Consider the following 12,963-nt stretch of genomic DNA (forward strand, 5'->3'; position numbering starts at 1 on the left):
GCTATGGAAGTTAGTAGTAAGTACCATACTACAGCCTGGACTGGAGATGAATTTACATGAATTTACAGTTTAACATTGCCTATATGATTACCACAGTGAGCGGGGCCCGGTGTAGTAGAATACAGTGACTGCACCGGGCCCCGCTGCCATTACAAAACAAGATGCCGACCCCCACCCCCTGTATTGGGGGTGATTCACTACACAGGGACACCGTTATGGGGGGATTTGAGGATGACACATAGCATAAGATGCTATGTGTCATCCACAGATCCCCCCATAGCAGTGTCATGCCATTCCCAGATGCCCCCATAACAGTGCCATTACCAGATGCCCCCATAATAGTGCCATCCTCAGATGCCCCCATAATAGTGCCATCCTCAGATGCCCCCATAATAGTGCCATCCCCAGATGCCCCCAAAACAGTGCCATCCCCAGATGCCCCCATAACAGTGTCATCCACAGATGCCCCCATAATAGTGCCATCCACAGACCCCCATAACAGTGTGTCATCCACAGATCCCCATAACAGTGCGTCATCCACAGATCCCCCATAATAGTGTCATCCACAGACCACCATTAGTTCAAAACCCACCAAAAGCACACCATTTGGTTCAATTTTTTTTTTCCTTATTTTTCTCCTCAAAAACCTAGGTGCGTCTTATGGGCCGGTGCGTCTTATAGGGCGAAAAATATGGTACATATTTCCCAGAATCTGAACACATTTTTGCTGTCTGCGGTTTAATCCGTTAATCTCAGTGCTCTGCATTTGAACTCCGTCTGTGGTTTTCAGGGCCTTATCTTGGGAAAAAGTGAAAAAAATATATACATATTTCCCAGAATCTGAACACATTTTTCCTGTCTGCGGTTTAATCCGTTAATCTCAGTGCTCTGCATTTGAACACCGTCTGTGGTTTTCAGGGCCTTATTTTAGGAAAAAGTGAAAAAAAAGATATACATATTTCCCAGAATCTAAACACATTTTTGCTGTCTGCAGTTTAATCCGTTAATCTCAGTACTATGCATTTGAACACCGTCTGTGGTTTTCAGGGCCTTATTTTAGGAAAAAGTGAAAAAAAATATATACTTATTTTACTGAATCTGAACACATTTTTGCTGTCTGCGGTTTAATCCGTTAATCTCAGTGTTCTGCATTTGAACATCGTCTGTGGTTTTGAGGGCCTTATCTTGGGAAAAAGGTGAATAAAAAAAAAAAATCTATATATTTCCCAGAAACTGAACCCATTTTTGCTGTCTGCGGTTTAATCTGTTAATCTCAGTGCTCTTCATTTGAACACCATCAGTGGTTGTTGGGGCCATATATTAGGAATAATATAGTGTCTGTACTGCAGATTCCAATAATCTGTGGCTAAAATAGTGTCTACAATCTGTGCTGTTCTGTGTCATATACTGTACTGCATCTGAAAACTGTGTTTTGTGGACAGTAAAAAAAACTGCGTCACAATCAGTAACAAATCCATAAATATGAAGAAGGCGAGCACTAAGGGACTGGGAAGTGGGCGTGATGCTGATGGTTCACGCAGAGGCTGTGGCACTGGGCGCAATGAAACTGTGCCTGCTGCCAGTGCCCCACAAAAAAAAAATTAAGAAAACCGTACCCAGCTTCATGTCCACCTTAGCTGGGCGGCGCACGACAACACTGTCCAAGCCGGACCAGTGCGAACAGTTGGTCGGTTGGATTGCTGAAGATAATGCTTCCAGTCAGTTAAGCACCACCCTCTCTTCCACTAAGTCCACTCTCTGTAGCCAAGAGTCTGGTCAACCGAATCCTCACTCAGATCATCCTTCCTCCCACCATGGAGAGGCTTGCCAAACGAGTGATCCCACACTCGGATATTCTGAGGAGCTCTTTCCAGCGCCACTATTACATTTGGCCCTCGCGCCCAGCACGCTTGAAGAGGTACCTGAGATATTGTGCCCTGATTCCCAACCTCTTGAGCCTTCACAGTCTCAAGAAGATGACGGTGGTGAATGGCAATCATTCGTTCACGAGGTGGATGATGATGAGACACAGTTGTCAATCACTGAGGTTGTGGTTAGGTCAAGTCAGGAGGATGAGCAGAGTGAGGAAGTGGAAGAGGAGGTGGTTGACGATGAGGTCACTGACCCAACATGGGAAGGTGAAAAGCCGAGCGAGGACAGCAGTACAGAGGGGGAGGGATCCGCAGCACCGGCTGGAAGAGGCAGTGGGGTTGCAAAAGGGAGAAGTCGGCCCACACAAAACAGGCCGTTACACCGAGCACCTCCATGCATAAATCAACCTTGCCAAGGGGTAGGTGTTCCACAGTATGGCGCTTTTTTGAGGAAAGTGCAGAGGACAAAAGAGTGGTAGTTTTCAACCTGTATCATACCAAAACTAGCCAGGGCGTGAACACTAGCGACCTCACCAACACCAGCATGATCCGCCACATGGCATCCAAGCACCCTAATAAGTGGGACGAACGCCTGGGTCCACAATCTGGGTCTGCAGGTCACACCACTGCCTCCTCTTCCCCTGTGTTACGTGCTGTTCAAAATGCAGGCCCGGATGCCTCTCGCCCTGCACCTGGACCTTTGCATCAACCATCAGCAACAACATCCACTTCCCTGTCCCAGCGCAGTGTCCAAATGTCCATAACACAGTCATTTGAACGCAAGCGCAAAAGCCAACCCACAGGCCATAGCACTAAACTGTCAACTTTCAAAATTTCTGGCCCTTGAAATGTTGCCATTTAGGCTTGTAGACACTGAGGCCTTCCGCAGCCTGATGTCGGCTGCCGTCCCTCGGTATGCAGTCCCCAGCCGCCACTATTTTTCACGGTGGGCCGTGCCCGTCTTACACCAGCATGTGTCCCAGAACATCACCCGTGCCCTGACCAATGCAGTTACTGGGAAAATCCACTTAACCACGGACACATGGACAAGTGCTGGTGGCCAGGGACGCTACATTTCCCTGACCGCACACTGGGTGAATGTGGTGGAGGCCTGGAGTGAGTCGTACCCTGGCATGGCACAGGTGCTACCCATGCCCAGGATTGCGGGCCCTACGTCCATCAGGGTCTCCGCCAGCAGCTATGTTACTGGCTCCAACCCCTACTTCTCCTCCTCTGCCTCATCCTCCTCCTCTTCCACCTCCAGTACCAGTCAGCCATTAGTCGCTAGCTGGAAGCAGTGTAGCACTGCTGTGGGTAAGCGTCAACAGGACGTGCTGAAGCTGATCTGCTTAGGGGACAAACAGCACACCGCCGCAGAGCTTTGGTGTCTGACAATGGCCGTTACTTGGTGGCGGCTTTGGAGCTTGGCAACCTGACACACATCCCATGCCTAGCCCACGTCTTAAACTTAGTGGTTCAGCAGTTTATAAAAACATACCCCAATTTGCCAGAGCTACTAGTGAAGGCGCGCCGCGTGTGTGCCCATTTCCGCAAGTCGTCCACAGCTTCAGCCGCTCTGTCAACGCTGCAGCAACGCTTGCGGCTTCCAGCTCACCGACTGTTGTGCACTGTGAGGAACTCTACGTTCTACATGTTGGCCAGGCTTTGTGAGCAGCAGAGGGCAGTTGTGGAATACCAGCTGTAACATGGTCGTCGCCTTTCAAGTCAACTGCCACTATTCACAAGCGAGGAGTAGGCATTGATGTCAGACCTCTGTGAGGTTTTAAAAAACTTTGATGAATACACACATATGGTTAGTGGCAATAACGCTATTATCAGCGTAACCATCCCACTGCTGTGTCTACTCAAACTTTATCCCTTGAGAAAGCGACTGCGAAACAAGTGTTGGGATCCAGGACTGTCTTGGTCTGTATTTTTTACTGCATTCCTCTCCTGTATGTGATTTGCATTTTGTGGCACTATGCACTTTATGTAATAACTGAGGGCTGGGATTTATTGTTACCCACAGCCTGGGAGACTAATTGCTAGTTATATGTATTATAAGTGACAGATCTGTGGATATTATTCCTGTGTGACTAATGCTGCTAATATATATGGATTTCTATAAATGTTTTAAATAAGTATATGTTTAATAAAAACTTGTTATTCTATATTACACAAATTGCTGTCCTGATTTGTCAGTTTTGGGTATACATATGGTTAGTGGCAATAACGCTATTATCAGCGTAACCATCCCACTGCTGTGTCTACTCAAACAATCGCTGCTCACAATTAAGGACGATGCTCTGAATGTGGCAGACGAGGAAATGGGGGAGGACATCACAGAGGGTGATACCCAGACCACCCACAGTTCGTCTTCTCAGCACGAATTGGACCATGAAGAGGAGGAGGAGCTGGAGACAGTTGCCTCTGCTACAGAGGGTAGTACCCATGGAACTTTAATTCAATCTGTTCAGTGTGGATGGGCAGAAGAGGAGGAGGGAGGAGATGGAGAGTCATCCTGATGTCGACATTCGTCGTCTTGCCTATTGGTACTCTGGCACACATGGCTGAATTCATGTTAGGCTGCCTTTCCCGCGACCCTCGCGTTATACGCATTTTAGAGAACACGGATTACTAGGTGAGAACATACAAAGAGAACATCTCATCTCTCATACCTTCTGGTATTGCACCATTTTACTCGTCCTCTCCACCACAGGAATTTGTTCGGAGATTGCTCCAGAATTTTCCATCTGACAAAACCGGCGGCAGAGTCCGTACTTCTTTAGGTAAACGGGGAAGGGAGACAATGGGACCACACAGCAGTTCCAACAAAGCCAGGGCAACACTCTCCAAGGCATGGGACACTTTCATGACACCCCGCCATGCAACCTCACCCTGAAGCACGGCCTAGTGGTACAAGGAGGGAAAAGTTTTGGAAGATGGTGAAGGAATACATAGCAGACTGTGTCAGCGTCCGAAATGATCCCTCAGTGCCTTACAACTACTGGGTGTCCAAGCTGGACACGTGGCACGAACTTGCGCTCTACGCCTTGGAGGTGCTGGCCTGCCCTGCCGCCAGGGTTTTGTCTGAGCGTGTATTTTTTTAAGCGTATCCGCCAGGGGCGTAGCTAGAAATGCATGGGCCCCATAGCAAAAAAAAATTATGGGCCCCCCCCCTCTGTGCCATCCACAGATCCCCCTCCCCTAAATAGTGCCATCCACAGATCCCCCTCCCCTAAATAGTGCCATCAACAGATCCCCCCTCCCCTAAATAGTGCCATACACAGATCCCCCCTCCCCTAAATAGTGCCATCCACAGATCCCCCTCCCCTAAATAGTGCCATACACAGATCCCCCCTCCCCTAAATAGTGCCATCCACAGATCCCTCTCCCCTAAATAGTGCCATCCACAGATCCCCCTCCCCTAAATAGTGCCATACACAGATCCCCCCTCCCCTAAATAGTGCCATCCACAGATCCCTCTCCCCTAAATAGTGCCATCCACAGATCCCCCTCCCCTAAATAGTGCCATCCACAGATCCCTCTCCCCTAAATAGTGCCATCCACAGATCCCCCTCCCCTAAACAGTGCCATCCACAGATCCCTCTCCCCTAAACAGTGCCATCCACAGATCCCCCCTCCCCTAAATAGTGCCATCCACAGATCCCCCTCCCCTAAATAATGCCATCAACAGATCCCCCTCCCCTAAATAGTGCCATCAACAGATCCCCCCTCCCCTAAATAGTGCCATCCACAGATCCCCCCTCCCCTAAATAGTGCGATCCACAGATTCCCCCTCCCCTAAATAGTGCCATCCACAGATCCCTCTCCCCTAAATAGTGCCATACACAGATCCCCCCTCCCCTAAATAGTGCCATCCACAGATCCCTCTCCCCTAAATAGTGCCATCCACAGATCCCCCTCCCCTAAATAGTGCCATACACAGATCCCCCCTCCCCTAAATAGTGCCATCCACAGATCCCTCTCCCCTAAATAGTGCCATCCACAGATCCCCCTCCCCTAAATAGTGCCATCCACAGATCCCTCTCCCCTAAATAGTGCCATCCACAGATCCCTCTCTCCTAAATAGTGCCATCCACAGATCCCCCTCCCCTAAATAGTGCCATCCACAGATCCCTCTCCCCTAAATAGTGCCATCCACAGATCCCCCTCCCCTAAATAGTGCCATCCACAGATCCCTCTCCCCTAAATAGTGCCATCCACAGATCCCCCTCCCCTAAATAGTGCCATCCACAGATCCCTCTCCCCTAAATAGTGCCATCCACAGATCCCCCTCCCCTAAACAGTGCCATCCACAGATCCCTCTCCCCTAAACAGTGCCATCCACAGATCCCCCCTCCCCTAAATAGTGCCATCCACAGATCCCCCTCCCCTAAATAATGCCATCAACAGATCCCCCTCCCCTAAATAGTGCCATCAACAGATCCCCCCTCCCCTAAATAGTGCCATCCACAGATCCCCCCTCCCCTAAATAGTGTGATCCACAGATTCCCCCTCCCCTAAATAGTGCCATCCACAGATCCCTCTCCCCTAAATAGTGCCATCCACAGATCCCCCCTCCCCTAAATAGTGCCATCCACAGATCCCTCTCCCCTAAATAGTGCCATCAACAGATCCCCCCTCCCCTAAATAGTGCCATCCACAGATCCCCCCTCCCCTAAATAGTGCCATCCACAGATCCCCCTCCCCTAAATAGTGCATCCACAGATCCCCCCTCCCCTAAATAGTGCCATCCACAGATCCCCCCTCCCCTAAATAGTGCCATCCACAGATCCCCCTCCCCTAAATAGTGCCATCCACAGATCCCCCTCCCCTAAATAGTGCCATCCACAGATCCCCCCTCCCCTAAATAGTGCCATCCACAGATCACCCTCCCCTAAATAGTGCCATCCACAGATCCCCCTCCGCTAAATAGTGCCATCCACAGATCCCCCCTGCACTAAATAGTGCCATCCACAGATCCCCCTCCCCTAAATAGTGCCATCAACAGATCCCCCTCCCCGAAATAGTGCCATACACAGATCCCCCTCCCCTAAACAGTGCCATCCACAGTATCAGGTGCCTCTCCCCCCCCCCTCATGTGCCAGTATCAGGTGCCAACCCCCCCCCCCCCCCCAGGTGCCAGTATCAGGTCAGGTGCCAACCCCCCTCCCCCCATGTGCCAGTATCAAGTGCCCCCCTCTCCCCCCATGGCAGTAACAGTCGGGTATTAAAAAAAAAAAAAAATAAACACTTTTACTTACCTCCATGTCAGCGATGCAATGCAGCCTCTTCCTGTGTCCCGCCCTGTATGTCCAGTGCTTGTATTTCAGAAAAGGTTTCTGCTGGGATTCGAACCCACGACCTTCTGTATCAGAGGCAGAGCATCTAACCTCAAGACCATAAGAGATGCCTTGCTGCTGACTGAAAAATTATGAGACTTCTACTGTTATAGCTGGCTAAGTGTACATCTATACACATGACAGCTGCTCATATATAGAGATATAGCAGAGCTGAGTGTGCTGGGATAGCTGTCATATAAAAATATAGCAGTGCTGGGTGTGTTGGGGCAGCTGTCATGTGTATAGATGTACACTTAGCCAGCTATAACAGTAGAAGTGTCAAATTTTTTCAATCAGTTGCAATGCCTCCTTTATGGCTGTGAGGGTAAATGCTTTGCCTCTGATACACTCATACATTGGAGGGACACATCAGGAGACTTTAGAATACAGTAAGATTAGATCACATTAGCGAGGGGGCCTGAACATTAAGACATCGATATTTAACTAACTTGAAAATAAACTGTCGGCCCCGAAGCAGCTGCTTCCCCGGTAGTTACGCCACCTCCTGGCTGCCTGTGTAGTGTTAATAAAAAAAATAATAAATGAATGCGGTCGGACAAGCCCCCTAGTGGCGTAGGGCTCCCATACCAACTGCTATGGTTGCTATGGCGATCCCTACGCCACTGGTATCCGCTTGTCCACTGGCAATGCTGACAGGTTGACTCAGATATCATTAATAATTTACTCAATCTACTGTAGTGTATTCCCTTTTCCACCACCAAAAGAGTGTATGGTTGAATCTTGTTTTCTGCTCCTCCTCCTCATCAAGATTGTATATATTCCCTCTACTCTAATTTTTTTTACTGGGTCTGCTCAACTGCAGGCCCTCAACTAAAATTTATTTTAGCGCGTCTGCTCATCTGCAGGCACTCACATATAATGTTTTAGAGCGTCAGCTCATCTGCAGGCACTCGCATATAATGTTTTACAGTGTCTGCTCATCTGCAGGCACTCACATATAATGATTTAGAGCGTCTGCTTATCTCCAGGCACTCACATATAATGTTTGAGAGCGTCTGCTCATCTGCAGGCACTCGCATATAATGTTTGAGAGCGTCTGCTCATCTGCAGGCACTCGCATATAATGTTTTACAGTGTCTGCTCATCTGCAGGCACTCGCATATAATGTTTGAGAGCGTCTGCTCATCTGCAGGCACTCGCATATAATGTTTGAGAGCGTCTGCTCATCTGCAGGCACTCGCATATAATGTTTTACAGCGTCTGCTCATCTGCAGGCACTCGCATATAATGATTTAGAGCGTCTGCTCATCTCCAGGCACTCACATATAATGTTTGAGAGCGTCTGCTCATCTGCAGGCACTCGCATATAATGTTTGAGAGCGTCTGCTCATCTGCAGGCACTCGCATATAATGTTTTACAGTGTCTGCTCATCTGCAGGCACTCGCATATAATGTTTGAGAGCATCTGCTCATCTGCAGGCACTCGCATATAATGTTTGAGAGCGTCTGCTCATCTGCAGGCACTCGCATATAATGTTTGAGAGCATCTGCTCATCTGCAGGCACTCGCATATAATGTTTGAGAGCGTCTGCTCACCTGCAGGCACTCGCATATAATGTTTGAGAGCGTCTGCTCATCTGCAGGCACTCGCATATAATGTTTGAGAGTGTCTGCTCATCTGCAGGCACTCGCATATAATGTTTTACAGCGTCTGCTCATCTGCAGGCACTCGCATATAATGTTTTACAGCGTCTTCTCATCTGTAGGCACTCGCATATAATGTTTTAGAGCGTCAGCTAACCAGCAGGCCCTCGCCCCTAATGTTTTAGAGGGTCAGCTCAGCAGCAGGCCCTCACTCCTGATATTTTAGAAGGTCAGATCAGCAGGCCCTTGCGCCTAATGTTTTTGAGGGTCACCAGCAGGCCATTAATGATAATTTTTCAAGGGCATTCATAGTATTCAGTATATTGGGCAGACTAGATGGGCCAAATGGTTCTTATCTGCCGACACATTCTATGTGTATGATGCCCTCTTTTATATGTAACAAAAGGTGTATTGGAGCGCCGGTTCCTTGTAGTTTTTGGCAGCCCTTTCACTTAGTGCATAGGCTTTATCAGGGCCGTTGCAAGGATTTTTGCCAACACAAGCGAAGCTACATTTTGGCGCCCCCCCCCTCGCAGCTCACCTGGCCCTGGTCCCGTCTGCAGTCGCTGGCTTCTCCTCTGTGTGGTCCTGGTATCTTCTCTCTGCTTCAGACAATTGCTGGCTTGAGGACCGTATTTTAGCCCTCTAAGACGCACCGGCCCATAAGACGTGCCTAGGTTTTAGAGGAGGATAATAAGAAAAAAATATTTTCCATTGCACCTCAGGTCAGACCAGCAATCAGACCCCCAATGTTAATCAGACCTCAGATCAGACCTCCAATGCCTCAGATCAGCCCCCCATGTCAGCCATCATCCTTTAGGCAAGTGACAAAACAAGCAGTCATAAACAAGCAAAAAGTCACCTTGCGGTGTTGGTGGTGTTGTGGAAATTTTATTATGCGGACATTTTACTTTAGGATGTGTGTCTGTTTCCCTGTTTCTGATTTAGCCAAGGAGCGCTCTAGCAGAGGGTACTTTGGCTGAATCAGGACCAGTGGCAAAACCGTCAATATGAAAACCTTCTCATTGGCTTGGAGACATATCTGCTTTTAGGACATGCATATATGCCTTGTCGGTATACTAGTACCGTATACTGACAATAGCTGTAGCAATGTCTCGCAGATAATTTCAAACCTATGGGAACCAGTAGAATGATCTTTATTAGATACTGATCACCTTTGAGCAGTATTGAATGAGGTCCATGCTGACAGTGATGGGGGGTGGGCGGCCACCTGGCTGATCAGACAATGGACATGACTCATCCTTCCTTATACAGGGATGGGGCGTGTGCATTGTCTGCCTAGCCACATTGACTGCCCCGCCCTGTCCTTTGACATCACTTCCTGCATGTTATAACTTCCTGTATCCTTGTCTTGTGCCAGCCCCTTTTACACCTTTTGTTAGTAAATAAAAGGTGAGCAGACTGAGCAGGGCGGAGGGAGTTGCTCATAATTTTCTATCAAGATGGTAACATTGGTGTCTCTCTCTGACTGGGGCTGAGAGAAGGGATTCACCTTTTTCCTTACACAAACTTTGATGCGAGTGGATTACAACTATTATTATTTACCACAACAGTGGTAATTCACACCACGCAGCAATTGTGCCTCAAAGAGTCATTGAGTATATTATAGTGCATTTGTATTGTGCTGCAGTTGTGTGCGGTTCTGCTGCAATACTGCAACTATACAGAGGGACAAACGCTATTGGAATAATTAATTGCAACTGGTGTGATATACCAGTTGCCCCCCCAAAAGACTGATTTAGGCAGCGGTGTGATATACCTATAATATAATTTCCATATAGTGCATTTGTATTGTGCAACAGTTGTGTGTGGTTCTGCTGAGATACCGCAGCTATACAGAGGGACAAACGACAGTGGAACAACTAATTGCATCTGGTGTGATATACCTGTTGCCCCCCAAAAAAATGATTAAGAGGTTTGATATACCTGTTTCCAGCAAATAATCTTAAAGGGGTTCTATATACCTGCTTCAACAAATACTGGTCTTCTATAGGGACTTAGTCACAGGGTCATTTTGAAAATGACAGGCAGAGGAAGAGGCAGGCCATTCCGCAGGAGTGGTAGGGGTCGGGCAGGTGCACCAGGCCAGAGCCTAAGTAGAAAGTTGGAGAAGGTGCATGGGATTACGTCAAAGGACGCACCAGAGCTGGCTGAGTGGCTCACTCAGCCTTCTGCTTCTGCACCCTCCTCATCCTCTGTTTCAGCACCCTCCTCACTCTCTGCTGTGTGCACCACCACCACCATAGCCCCTCCACTCGAGTCAGAGGAATTATTTTCCCATCCATTCCCAGACCTTACCGATGCGCAGCCATTTTTGGCATGGGATGAGGAAGAGGAGGTAGCAACGGCCGCCACCCAGCAGTCTGACGACAGTACCCAGATCAGCCCAAGGAGGGTGGTCTCCGCTGTTGCTGCCTACTTCGAGATCTCTAATGTCAGTGGTTGTGAAGGTGGCGATGATGACGTGTCGATGGACGTCACGTGGGTGCCCACAAGAGAAGAAGAGGAGGGGAGTTCAGAGGGAGAGACTGAGCAGCAGATAGAAGGAGGAGAAGCAGGCAGAACTGGTAGTACACAGGAGGCAAAAAGCAGACTGCAAATGTATCTGGAACGAGCCTTCCACCATGCACGGTCACATCTTGCTCTCCCAGGATACTGGCACATGGCTCCGCAGTGTGGGCTTTTTTAACGTGTCAGCTGCTGACAATAGTGTGGCTATATGCAGCCTGTGCTGTCAACGCATAAGTCGCGGTAAGCCCAACACTCAGCTAGGGTCGACCGCCTTAAGAAGGCACCTGGCCACCCATCACCGAGCCCAGTGGGAGCAACACTGTCAGAACCCACAAAGCCACACTCCTGGTGCTTCACGTCTCTCCTCCCATTTGTCCTCCACCTTCCACCATGCCGTCGTCGCGTTCATCTGGCAAAAGGCAGGCTTCCGTGGCCCAAATGTTCGAACGTAAAAAGTTCATGACTCCGGATAACCCTCTTGCCCAACGACTGACCGCCAGCTTGTTGGAACTGCTAGCCCGCCAACTACTGCCATATAAACTGGTGGACTCGGAGGCCTTTAGAAAATTTCTGGCCATTGGCACACCGCAATGGAAGGTCCTTGGCCCGGAAGGAAATATTTCTCCCAGAAGGGCATCCCAGAGCTATATGGCCATGTTCAGCGGCAAGTGAATGTATCTCTGGCACACAGTGTCGGTGCCAAGATACATATGACCACAGACACGTGTTCTAGCAAACACGGGCAGGGAAGGTACATAACTTTTACTGCCCACTGGGTGAACCTTCTGATGGCTGTCAAGTATGCAATCTGTGGCACCTGTGTGGATTTGGTGTTACCGTCACGGATTGCTTGCAGGCCTGCCTCTTCTTCTCCTCCTACTCCATCCTCAGTCTCCTCCTCGGCTGACTCCTCCTTTTCCACTGCTACTGCCTCTTCACCTGCACCCCCCCAGAACCTAGTCGACGTGCCAGGTGAGATGTTGCCATACTGTGCTGCGGCTGTTGTGCCTGGAAGCCAAGAGCCACACCGGTCCTGCACTGCTTTCAGCTTTGCGGTCATAGGCCAATCAGTGGCTAACCACGCTCAATTTGACAGTTTGTAAAGTGGTGGGCCACAACGGTGCCAATCTGCTGAGCGTGCTGAAACAGGGCAAAATTACACACGTGCCATGCATGGCACACGTCCTGAACTTAGTCGTGCAGTGATTTGTTGCCAAATACCCCGGGGTCCAGGGCATCTTGCAGCAGGCCAGGATTTTCCTGGCCATTTTAGAAGATCATACACAGCCATGGCTCACCTTGCTGACATTCAGCGGCGACACCACTTGCCCATCAGACGTCTGATTTGTAACTGCCCGACGTGCTGGAACTCCACCTTGTATATGTGTAACACCCCAGAGTTGTGTTACAAAACTCTTCTACCCTGCTACAATCTGTTAAAAGCTTTAACTTTGTCATCTGATGTAATTTTACATTATATCTTCACAGATGTGCATAAAACCTTGTTAACTCCAATAATTGCTGTAATTTTCCATGTTCACCAGCAAGTGGCAGCAATGTGTTAGTAAGGACTTCATTCCAGCTTAGCTCCCCCTCTGTGAGCAGAGTGG

This window comes from Bufo bufo, chromosome 1, assembly GCF_905171765.1.
Source record: "Bufo bufo chromosome 1, aBufBuf1.1, whole genome shotgun sequence".
In the NCBI taxonomy this organism is placed as follows: Eukaryota; Metazoa; Chordata; class Amphibia; order Anura; family Bufonidae; genus Bufo; species Bufo bufo.